The sequence below is a fragment of the Pithys albifrons genome, chromosome Z, assembly GCF_047495875.1.
Source record: "Pithys albifrons albifrons isolate INPA30051 chromosome Z, PitAlb_v1, whole genome shotgun sequence".
In the NCBI taxonomy this organism is placed as follows: Eukaryota; Metazoa; Chordata; class Aves; order Passeriformes; family Thamnophilidae; genus Pithys; species Pithys albifrons.
Genome location: NC_092497.1, coordinates 19,213,708 through 19,225,560, shown reverse-complemented (window position 1 = coordinate 19,225,560; position 11,853 = coordinate 19,213,708). Strand labels below are relative to the sequence as shown.

Genomic DNA, 11,853 nt, shown 5'->3' with positions numbered 1-11,853 from the left:
TATATGCATACATACAAGCATACATATATGTAGACTGGCTGCTCTGTTTATGGGATGCTTAGAATCCAACAGAGAAAAACACAGATAGGAACGTCAAATTAGTTGCATCTTTTGTACAAGTAGAACCACCAAAGCGTGGAGTGCTGTATTCCATGAAACAACTGCTATACCCTATCCCCTTCTCCTCTTGTCACTCTGGCTTTACTTGTTTACTTGTGAACATACACTTTCTACTACACAGTGTGTGGCCCTGTATCTCCTGGAGCTATATTTTCTCCACCTCTGATAACAGCCCTGCAAAATACTGTCTTCCCTGCCCAATGTAAAACCTGGCAGCAGACTGCAATAGAAATTGCCATGCTCTAAGCCAGAGCTTGCCAGTGTTTGCTAAGCAATTTTAAGCTCTCTAGCCTCTTTACAGTCTAAGTAAGAACTTTCTTGTCTCTCCTCTCTTGAGTACCCTACTGCTAGAAGAAAAGCAAACCTGATGTAAGATACCTCAGAAGCCTTTCTGGCATCATGCCAAATACTACTAGCAGGTATTTTGTACTATAACCTATGTCTGCTATATTTAATTTCTTTTTGTAATTATTGGTCTAAATGCATCACTGCTGGAACTACATTGATACTGCAGCAGACACTCCTACAGAAATTTATCCCTGCAGGTTTAAGTTGCTGTTGTATGTGCTCTGACTTAGCTCTACAATGTCATCCTTAGAAAATGCCCATAGAATTATCTGCATCGTATTAGCTCTGCTATATGGATATTTATTTCAGGAAGGTTTTTCATAATTTTATTAATTTCATTTCATGGTGCTCAGTTGCAAAAATCTGAGAGAGAAAACGCATTTGTTTCCAATGGAAGAAATCACCATTTTGCTGTTCTTCACTATGGCAGATATCCACCAAACTCAAAACATCTGCACTATCTACTGGCTTAATCAACTTCTGCATAAAAAGAGTCAGACCCAGAACCTCAGAGGAATGTAGATCCCTGAGCACCACTGATACAGTTCTTATCCTTGAAAGCACCTGCTGCTCATGGTTGCTGGAGAAGACACTAGAGCAGATTCCTACTCGTCTCATAAATATTGGAGATCCTGCTGTTATCTTTGAAGATGAAGGTCCACAGTGATATCATGTAGCCTTGATATCATTTAGCCTTGTTGTAGGATTTTCATGGAGTGATTTCACATGGCCCCACCTGGAGTTATAAATCTGCCATGGATTACACAGGGATCACTACAGCCACAGAGTGGATTGGAGAGGCTGCACAGCTGCTCCCCTTGCATGTGACATGAAGCAAGTGCCACTTAGGAGGAGCAGTAACAGTCTCCTGTCCTCTCCCCACCATCCACCAGCAAATCCCCTCCAGGATAAAGTAAGTTCAGTAAAACGTTGTCTGTTATCTGGCTTTATTTCATACATATTTCCTTTTTCTTTCCCGTGTCTGAGCCCTCTGCTTTATCTTTTTGGTGAACTTCTATAATCTGTCTTAGCTTCCAGTTAAAAACTGGCAAAGGCCCTACAGTGTGTTTGTGTGAAAATACAATGTGTTTGTGTCTGTGTCTGCATGTGTACAATTTTGCAAATTCAGTCGCGAATGACTGTAAACTATTTAATGTTCTTTTTGTTTGAATGGGAATCTACAGGCTTCATGTGCAAAAAAAAATTTACATGTTAAAATGTTTTCTGGAGACTCTAAAGCTCCAGGCTTGCTTGTATAGATTTAAATGCCTGCAGGGTCAGAATTGTCCTAAAAGATTTATGCATACTTACCACATTTTGGGAGGAAAAAGAAACAGGCATAAAAAGCTCAGAAAAGTAGATAATTGCTCATATTTTATAAAAGCAGAATAACAAAGACCAGTCAAAATTTTTCACTCATCTACAAAGACTCATGACACCTTCATGATTTGCAGACAAATCAATTTCATATTCATGCAGCTGCCAAGACAGTTGTGGATTATAAGCAACTTAACAAGTCTCAGCAAACCAATTGGGAAATAAAAAAAATATTTGCAAAGGACTTTCTTTAATATTAAGCCAACTTGAATGTTAGCACAAACAAATCAAGCATGCTTTTTCACATACTTAAAAATATCTTGGCCTATTCCATTGTCTTAGTTTGAGGGAAAAACCAAAATGTTTACCAAAAAGCAGAGGAGAGGATTCCTCACAATAATCATGTCACTCCTTATTAAATTTAAGAAAAAGAAACTTTAATTAGAAAAGGAATATAAGAAGGATAACTGTTCTTAACTAATATATATATATATATATACACATATATATGTAGATATAGATATAACTGTAAACAGACCAGAGCAAACTACTCCTCCTGCATCAAAAGTAAAAACAAAAGAGAACAACCCCCCAAACAGTAAGTTCTGGAGCAGTTCTATTTATGGACAGTGTCAGTGTCACACCTCAGCTGGGTGCGAGGTGAATTCTCAGTCTTTTCCCAGTGAGGCAGAGACAAGGGGCGAGCACTAACATGGACTATCTCTCTCTCTCCTTGTCCTTTGTCCCAAACGAAGAAGGAAAAGCTAGGAGTGGAAGGATGGTGATAGTTCCCAGGAAGGAAAGGTCTGCAGTGTGTCCCGAAAGCAGCCGTGACTCCTCTCCCTCTCTCTCTCTCTCTCTCTCTCTCTTGGGTCGCTGCCACGGCGGGGCGGGCAGGCCACGAGGCTGCGAGTGACAGTGAAGCCGGGGCAGCAACCCGGGCCCCAGTGCCAAACCAGGAGAACAGCAGTGGCAAGAAAAAAAAACCCAGATCACTAAACAGCAGCAGCGATGAGCAGGAGAACAGCTTCTCTCTGACAGCAACACACAGAGCTGCAGCATTCAGCCAGAGCTATGGATGTCCCCAAAACCAAAAGAGACAGTGCAAACCTGTGCCCCATCACACCTCCCCCCAGTCCACTCTCCACCCAAAATTATTAAGCGAGAATTCGTAGCAGTTGACCACTTCTTTTGTTAACTAATGGCATGGGGAATTAGTGTCAGGGAGAGAATTTTTTTTCTTTAACATCCCAAAACTACAACATTTGTAAGACTCAGGTTTTCAAAAAATGAAAGTACTTGTTATATTTGCTTCTATGCAGCCCTATCCACTCCTGACAATGTCATAACAAATAGCTTAGGATGTGCAGACTGCCAAAGTGATTCCAGATACTTTGAAACAGAAAGAAGTGTAAAACAGGTGAAAGTGCTATAATTTCAAACTCTTTCAATAACAGAATCATGCTCAAAGAATGCTCTTTAAGTCACTCAGACAGCAAATCACAAAATCATTTTTAGACCTTTGCATGTTTTTTTTCAAGGTTATCCAAGTTTGTTTCACAAAGTGCCCATAAGGGATGGGTCTGTAGGTTGTTCATTTTAAGTGGTGAGGTTCATGGAAAAATAATCATCCGCAAGCCTGCACACTTCCCAGTGCACATTGCCTTCCTGCTGCTGGCCACCACAGGGCTGCCTGGAGGCTGCCTGGAGGCAATTGCTCCAACACGAGCACAGCACATGGTACAGAGCCCAGGGGCAGGATGGGGATGTGCTCTCATCCCTGCATCCCACTCACCAACCAGCAACAAGCACAGGAGGCTTGAGGAGGGGTTAATGAGCACCCAAATCAAAAGGCACACAGTATGATAGTGAGGAAAAATAAAATTAACAAGGGCATGGGCATCACTATATATTCTCCCCTGCTGTCCAGAATTTGCTGTAGACACCTCACTGAGGTCAAATAACTTAGGCAGGCATACAAAAACCAGTGATTCCATAGCTCTGTTGTATAGAAATCACACTTCAGCACAGCTCCATGATGCTCAGCATGAGGGTAAGCCCATAGGCATGGAAGCTTGCTGGGAGCTTGCCAGGAGACCTAGCCAAGGAAAGGAGCTGTGCTGGCCTCAGAATGTTGCACAGGCATGCAGCTGCCACAGGCCCTGAGCCTCCCTGACACCAGAGAGCTGCCCGTCCACCTGCAGGCACCAGCATGCGCAGGCCAGGCTGGACCTGCAAATGTGGTTTTGCCACCACTGACAGTTTCTACCATGAAAACTGTCTTCTCAACCACCTGAGACAAAGCAAAGTCATTTCCCCACAGGCTATGTCTCCAAAGAAGCCATGCACATTCATAGAATCATAGAATCATAGAATCAATTGGGTTGGAAAAGACCTCCGAGATCATCGAGTCCAACCCTTGCTACAACTCTAGTCCATTTACTAGATCATGGCACTCAGTCCCACACCCAGTCTGCATTTAAAAATCTCTAGGGATGGTGAATCCACCATCTCTCCGGGCAGGCCATTCCAATGCCTGATTACTCTCTCTGTAAAGAATTTTTTTCTGATATCCAACTTAAATTTCCCCTGGCAGAGCTTAAGCCCATGACCCCTTGTCCTATTGCTGAGTGCCTGGGAGAAGAGACCAACCCCCACCTGGCTAGAACTTCCCTTCAGGTAGTTCTAGACAGTGATGAGGTCACCTCTGAGCTCCTCTTCTCCAGGCTAAATAACTCCAGCTCCCTCAGCCTCTCCCCATAGGACCTATGCTCCAGTCCCTTCACCAGCCTTGTTGCTCTTCTCTGGACCTGCTCCAGCACCTCAATATCCTTTCTGAACTGAGGGGCCCAGAACTGAACACAGTACTCAAGGTGTGGCCTCACCAACGCAGAGTACAGGGGAAGGATCACTTCCCTCGTCCTGCTGGCCACGCTATTTTTGATACAGGACAGGATCCCATTGGCCTTCTTGGCCACCTGGGCACACTGTTGGCTCATGTTGAGCTTCCTGTCAGTTAGTACCCCAAGGTCCCTTTCTGCCTGGCTGCTCTCCAGCCACTCTGTGCCCAGCTTGTAGCGCTGCAGGGGGTTGTTGTGGCCAAAGTGCAGGACCCGGCACTTGGCCTTACTGAACTTCATCCCACTGAAATTAGCCCATCTCTCAAGTCTATCCAGATTCCCATAGCTAATGCCTGTTTTCACATTTTTCTAAGATTTCTCTTTTTTTTTTTCACTTTAACACTGACTAAATAAGACTGAAAAACATTTCCCTCTCTTTGAAAAACATCCAAAGTGGAGCAATTTCACCAGGGAGAACTATGCTCGCTCAACCTTTGGGGAGGTATGCTTGGCAGGGGTTCCACAGGGCAGGGATGAAGCTGTGGGGCTTTGTCCATCACCAACTGTGCCATGGAAAACCTGGCACAATGCATAGCACTGTGCTGCGCCCCAGGCCACGTGGCACAACATCCTGTGGGGGTGCTGCATCCCTTCCAGCTGCAGCATCTCATCTTGTGTTCCTGTTCCTTCATCCCATCTACATGTGTAATCCATTAATTACTCATGGCCAACATATCCAGAGGTTTCAGTTACATTTATAGAGGAAAAGTTCCTCTTTGTGCTTAATTTTCCTATGCATATATGTGGGTTATAGTGGACAGACACACCAAGCCGAAAAACACGAAACTGCATGAGTACGATGCTGGGGTTGAGCTAACAAGTCAGCCTTGTCTTTGTCACAGCACCAGTCAAGTGAGTCCTGTTCATTACATGCACAGTAAGCACACAGAGTTTTCAAGTGGTCCCACAGAGCTTCCAGTTTCTCTTGCCTGTTAAAGTATCCACTTATTTTAAGGCCAATCTTTGACCCACTTGGATAGTTTTATAATCTCAAGAAAGGTCCTCTGAAGTTCAAAAATTACTTCATATAAAAGCCACTTGTCAGCAGCAAAATATGTTTTCTAAATTTTTGTTGCACACTCAAGATCACAGTGGGAAATGAGCAAACTTTACAACAGTCCTCCTGCAAAAATCCACTTAAGTATTTGAAAAAACACACCATAATTTCACCATAATTACAGTAGTAATTGTGTAGGTGAAGGGAGTATCCACAAATAGGTCTTCTAAGTCTGGGAACTATCCTGGTTACATCAAAGCAATAATAAATGTCACTGCAATATGGAGACCTGATGGGCTGCAAATCTGACGCACCTAGGGCTGTGGTAATAGTGTAAGTCTTCTAAAGAATAATGTAGTTTACCTCAGAGTGCTTGGCTTTCTTCTGATCCTGGCTCTGACACAGTGGCCTACTCAGCTGCTTAACTTCAGATTTTGACAGTGAGTGCACTACATATAGTGAGATACCACTTGAATGTTTGCATTTTTGTTTGAGTTTCATTGGCACATGGTTAAATTGCCACTTCTGTGTAAGTATAGCGATGCCAAACCAGAGACATGTGTGTTCTGTTACTACTAATGCACTTGTCACCTTGCAAACCTGAAGTAAAGCTCATAATCTGGGATAGATATCAAGAAAGGTTCCAGGTATGCAGGAAATGCAGGACTAAATCCTTTGTGCCATAATTTACAGTTTGCATGTTACTGACACCTTTTCTGCATGTTTCTCATATCTGGGGTTCCTACTTACTTTGGGAATGAAATGTAAAATATAGCTAATCAAATACTTTAATGGACACATACCTTCAACTATTCCAAATACAAAAAAGACAGAATTAATCAGCTCGTTCACTCCATATTACATCCCTCACTGTAATCACACTAAAGTCAGAGAAGCAGATTTTGATGCAATATTATGCAGTTGCATTACTTAACTGTTTATATCAGGCCTACGCTGGTTGTTTCTAAAGCTGCACAAAATAGGATCTGGCATGTCATTGCACTGTACTTACTTTTGCCTGCATATGATGGAGTTAATTTACAGTAGAAAAATGAACAGCAGTTGAAAAAGTAAATTGGTACCAGACTGTAGCTGTAAACAGAAAAATCTCACAAGACAATAATAAGAATGGAGGAAGCAAAAAGTTATTCTTCTGGCATTGTGTAATTTCTGATGCTCAACTTTATGATGACATCTGTCATTGCAATGTGACCCTACCAAAACTTCTGTTCATGTTACTGTTTTATCCAGCAATTATTTTTCTTATGTATATATCTGATTTGTCACTGACTGTAGCCATGCCTTGACAACTTCCTCACTGTGCCAAGCCAGCTTCTCTGCACCATGCTATCTCCCTGGCCAGGTGGTAAGTTGTCAAAGTAGGGCTGTGAGCAATTTTAAGGTTTTCACAGGTCAGACAGGAGTGGCCAGCAGCCCAAGGGCATGCACTTAGCCTGGTGCAGAAACATTCACTATTGTGTGAAAATTAAAACATTAAAAAGAACACAGCACAAAGATACAGGTGTGCAATTTAGTCTTGCTATTGTCCTCTCATTTCTGCATTAAGAAGCAGATAAAGAAATTCAGAGAAACAGGACTAGAAAGAAAGCATGTGCCTCCATGGCTTGATGGAGGAAAAAATATAAAGTGTGGCTGACTGGTATCAGTATGTTGTAAGCATTAATGAAGAACAGAGGAGATTTGTGTGATATAATAACCCTACAATACAATAAACAGATTCCTGTTGTTTCTACAACCAAAGCTAATTGGACTGGATGCTTCATATTTGGCTTTCATATAATGTAAAAGTGCTCAGAAGCAGGGCATGAAGTGTGTGTGTGAGGGGGGGTGTTAAGCCATTCCTCTAATAATTTACTTCTCACTTAGATTTCCTGTTCTCTGTCTAGTTGTGCATGTTTGAATTTGATACAGTGCCAGTGTCATCCATGTGTCCCATTACAGAGTCTGAACACGGCCCCTGGTATGGCAGGTGGTGCTCCCAGAGCAGCTGACACTCTCTCACCAGCCCAGTTTTTGTGTACCAGGAAAACTAGTACAGCAACCACACAAAAGCAGAATGGTGCAAATAGGCTTGCAAAGACTTTCAGACATCCATTGGGTGTTATTACACTGAATTCAGTACAAAGACGAGTTGACCTAGCTGTCCCAACAAGTCAGAGGTATAGCACGACCTGGTTTTCTGCTCCATACATCCCCATCCACTGGGAATGATCCCTTCTCCTGAGGCAGGGCTGCAATGGGCAACTTTCTCCCTTTGCCTTTCAACATATACCAGTCACTCTGTTTTGCCTTTTGATCCATTCTTCTCAGTACTGTTTCCAATCCACCTGTAATTTGCTATCCACCCTTAAATTCCTAACTTTTCTTGTTTAAGATTAAGCATTTTGGAATCAAAGGGGTAAAAACACATCTTGAGCTTTTCCTGTATTTTGCCAATGCAGATCTACTATCACCAAGTTTTATAGCAAGTCTCTCAGAGCTTACCATTCACAGATGATTAGTCATGCTCTGTACTGTTCTTTGATATCTGGAATGGGACTTCATTAATTTGCAGGCATTCTTAATGCACTACATAATATCAGAGATTACTGGTTCCCCACAAATGAACTTTTCTTCCTGTGCTTAAAAGGATTTAATGGAAAGCAATGTAAGCATCTCTACTTAAGACCTGCTCCTGCTGGTTCATGGAACCAAGTGCTGATCCTAGCCCACCACCTTCTGGAACTTCGCAGAATCACAGCACTGCCTTGGAGACTCCGCTCTCCAGGAGTATGGAAGTGGCTGGAAACCAGGGGAATGCTCAGACAAAATGTGCCTCAGCGCACACTTGCACTGTAAGTTGCCAGACGGCTGCTGAGGAGTGCTATTCAGACACTGTGGCTACCAGGCCACACAAACTTTTGATCTGACCTGGAACAGACACTTCTTTTTTCCCTTATGTTATCCTGTAGAAAAAACAATGACAGATTTTTTTTTTACATGCATTTAAAAGTGACGGTTTCCACAGAAATTTCTCTTTACCAGTGTAACACCACAAAAGCAATTTGCCTCATCTCTGACTCCCTGGTGTCGCAGAAGATGTGTACCCAGGACAAACACACCTGCACCTTGACTGTCCTGATTCATCAGGCCTTCACACCCACTCCAGCAGCTCCTACACAGGCACATCTGGTTCATGCACTGAGACAGGCTCATCAAACCAGCCTTACATCACCGCCAGAGGCATTGAATGCAGCTTTAGTCCTGGAACATCATGAGGAAATTTTTGTAGGGTAACAAGAGAAAGGTAGAGCATGGTAAGGGTGATAAACTCAGTGAGAGACTCCCCACTCCTTCTGAAGTGGGCACAAGAATCACACTTAGAAAATTAATTTAAATTTGGTTTAGTTAATTACAAACAGATTATCATATGGGAAAACAATTTTCACAAATTCAGTTACTGTTTAGTAGCCCTATTCTAGTTACAGACTTTACAGGTTGCTACTGATATCTCAATAAATCATACCATAAGAAATGCCCTGATGCAATTGAAGTCAAGGGTAAAAAATCATATAAACTGAGCAGAGGATGTATTTGGCCTTATAATACAGGGAGCAAAATAGAGTAGGTCCTCACTCTGTCTCACATTCCATGTGGGAACCTCTAAGATGTAGTTGTGACTGCATTCTCCTTCCCCTAGTCTGTTTATCTGCTGTCATTTCAAGGGAGTTTTTGTTCATTCAGGTGGACCCCAGACTAGTCCCCACCAGCAAGCACAGCTGACTCTTTCTGCCTGGCTACTGCTCTGACTTCTTCACACAGCTGAGCTTGGTCCCACCATTCCAAACATTGCAGATGGAGCTCTAAATCCAGTGAAGTAGTTTATCTATAGCGTGGTACATTAAATAATTTATGAGTAAATTATTACTTATGGATTTCGTTAGAAACTGGAAGCAAAGGCTGATGGTATCCCTCCGCTAATTTTGTCTTCTATTCCTCACACTGCATGCTTACCAAGCAATACTGACGGTGTGAACAATCACTCTTGTGATGCACCCGTTTACACGTTTAGAAAGCAGGGAAGCACTGCGCCGCTGGAGCTGCTGCCTGTGCAGTAGCAGCTGCCGGCAGTGCTCCTTACAGAGGGGGGCACTGCTGCTCCAGGCGCTGTGCAAGGGGAGAAACTCATCCCTCCTCCAAAGCACTGACCGTGTCAGTGCATCAAATGGATGCAAAACTCTTGCCCGCTTGCCAGTGTCCTCTGCCGGGGTAGTAGAAGACAAGATCTGTCGGCTGAGTCTCTGCTCGTGAGGGCAGTGTGGCACATACCAGGAGCTATCAGCAGTGAGTTCTCAGTGTCTTGCCAGTCTTCAGCTCTGCTTTGCACCCCAGTAAGTAACATTTACCTAGCATTTGAATATATGTTTCACCTACTGCCTGTGGTTTCACCATAACTTCTGCGTTCATCTAATGAACGGCAATGTAGAAGGAGAAGCAGAGTTAACCACCTTGCATATAGCAAAATGCTTTATGCACAGCAAATGTGGCCAAACATGCAAAAACATTGCTCTTTTTTTCTGCTACTCTCTCTTTGTGACTTTTCCATACCAGGGCTTTCTTCCACTAAAAGAAAAAAAGCATCCCAAAAAGCCCCAACTACAGCTGACAGCACAGTAAGTCAAGAACACTTTGCTTAAACTAAAGAATAATGTAAATTACCAGTATTAAGGTTACCATCTTTATTTACTGCCTATACTAACCTCTAATACATTTGTGGTTTTGTTATCCTTAGCCAGGATTGTTTTCAGAGCCACTGAGCCCAGGAGGTCCTGACGAATCTGGAGACATCTTCTTCTAAAGAAGCAATACAGGGAAGTCAGTGATTCAAGCCCAGCTTTTAAACCTTAGCTTTTCTGGCAGCCTCTAAGCTGTGGCATGTATGCCATAGCTAAGATACAGAACTGTGTTCACCTGGTGCTTGCCTCTACATGAGAGAAGGTGTTTTGCTAAAGCATTGGCCTTGCTTCCCTTCTGATGAATGGAGAGGGAAGAAGTTGCCTATTCTCAAACACAGCTCTGTATCTGTGGGCTGTGAACACCTGTCTCAGAAGAGATGCTTCACTTTCCTGTAGGCAAGCTGAGCCCCTGGCAAATGTACACAGTGCTATAGGGAATATTGTGCCACACGTAGCACCCACAACCAACCAGCTGCCAGGTGTCTCTCCTTCAAATTTCCTGGCTGCATACCTGAACCAACAATCTCCGAAGCCCATTGCCTTCCTTTTGGAAGTAGAATGACAGGACAGGGACTCAGAAATGGCAAATGAGCAGGTATAACTGTGAGTATTTAATTGACTGGATTAGGTAGACAATGGTGGAGCATCCATCTAACTGTTTAACCTGTGCTGCAGCAGTGCCCAGGGTCAGAAATCCTGTTTTCCCAGAGGATAAAGGGCCTCTTCTCACATGCAGAAAGCAAAGGCCACTTTTATGGTCTTTCAAAGATGACCAGGGTGATGATTTGCCGTTCAAAATGCCTGACCAGAGATGTGCCTCTTTCATGAAGTCAGCAGACATGGTAGCTCTTTGAACAGAGACAGGGTTTTAAGCTGGATGGACTGGACTCCACTTGCCAGGGCCATACCCAGAACCACTCTCCCGGCAAGAAGATGCCACTTAGGAGCTGACAATCTGCATAACCAATACTCTGCTCCCCGACTGCATCGACAGCACTTGCCACACGGTGGGTCCTTCCTCAATATAAAAAGGTTTGTCTGAGACAAGGCAAACCACAAACCAATCAGCAGCAGGGAAAAGAAGAACAGCCAGTCTCTGGCTCCACAGTCTTCCCACATGCCTCTACACATTAAGGACCTTTGAGCAGATCTCACAGCTCTGGTGTTTCATTACAACCTGTTGAGGCTGCGGTGCTTCCTGGACCATACTCTTTCTCCAAACATGTAATTTGGATTTAGGTTCAGAAGCACCAGAACAGAATAAAAACAGTAAATAAAGTGCAGAGGATTCTTACCCTGAGGAAACATAGGCAAAACAAAACCACTTCCCCTGAGCACACAGATGTTCAGCCATCCCCAGGGCAGCATGTAACAGTGGCTTGGAAAGGCAAACACCATCACTCTGAACATAACCCCTTTCCTCCCCTTCCCCCAA

The 11,853-nt window shown here is 43.4% G+C and overlaps 1 protein-coding gene across 1 annotated transcript in view; it reads left to right on the top strand.

The window, feature by feature from the left end:
- The first annotated feature begins 1,329 nt into the window (after nucleotides 1–1,329).
- The window catches only part of ANKRD55 (ankyrin repeat domain 55), a 59,836-nt gene continuing 49,312 nt past the window's right edge, over nucleotides 1,330–11,853 (top strand). The window contains exon 1 of the mRNA XM_071580486.1: nucleotides 1,330–1,381. The gene's annotated coding sequence lies outside the window, so the exon portion shown is untranslated. The remainder of the gene's footprint in view (nucleotides 1,382–11,853) is intronic.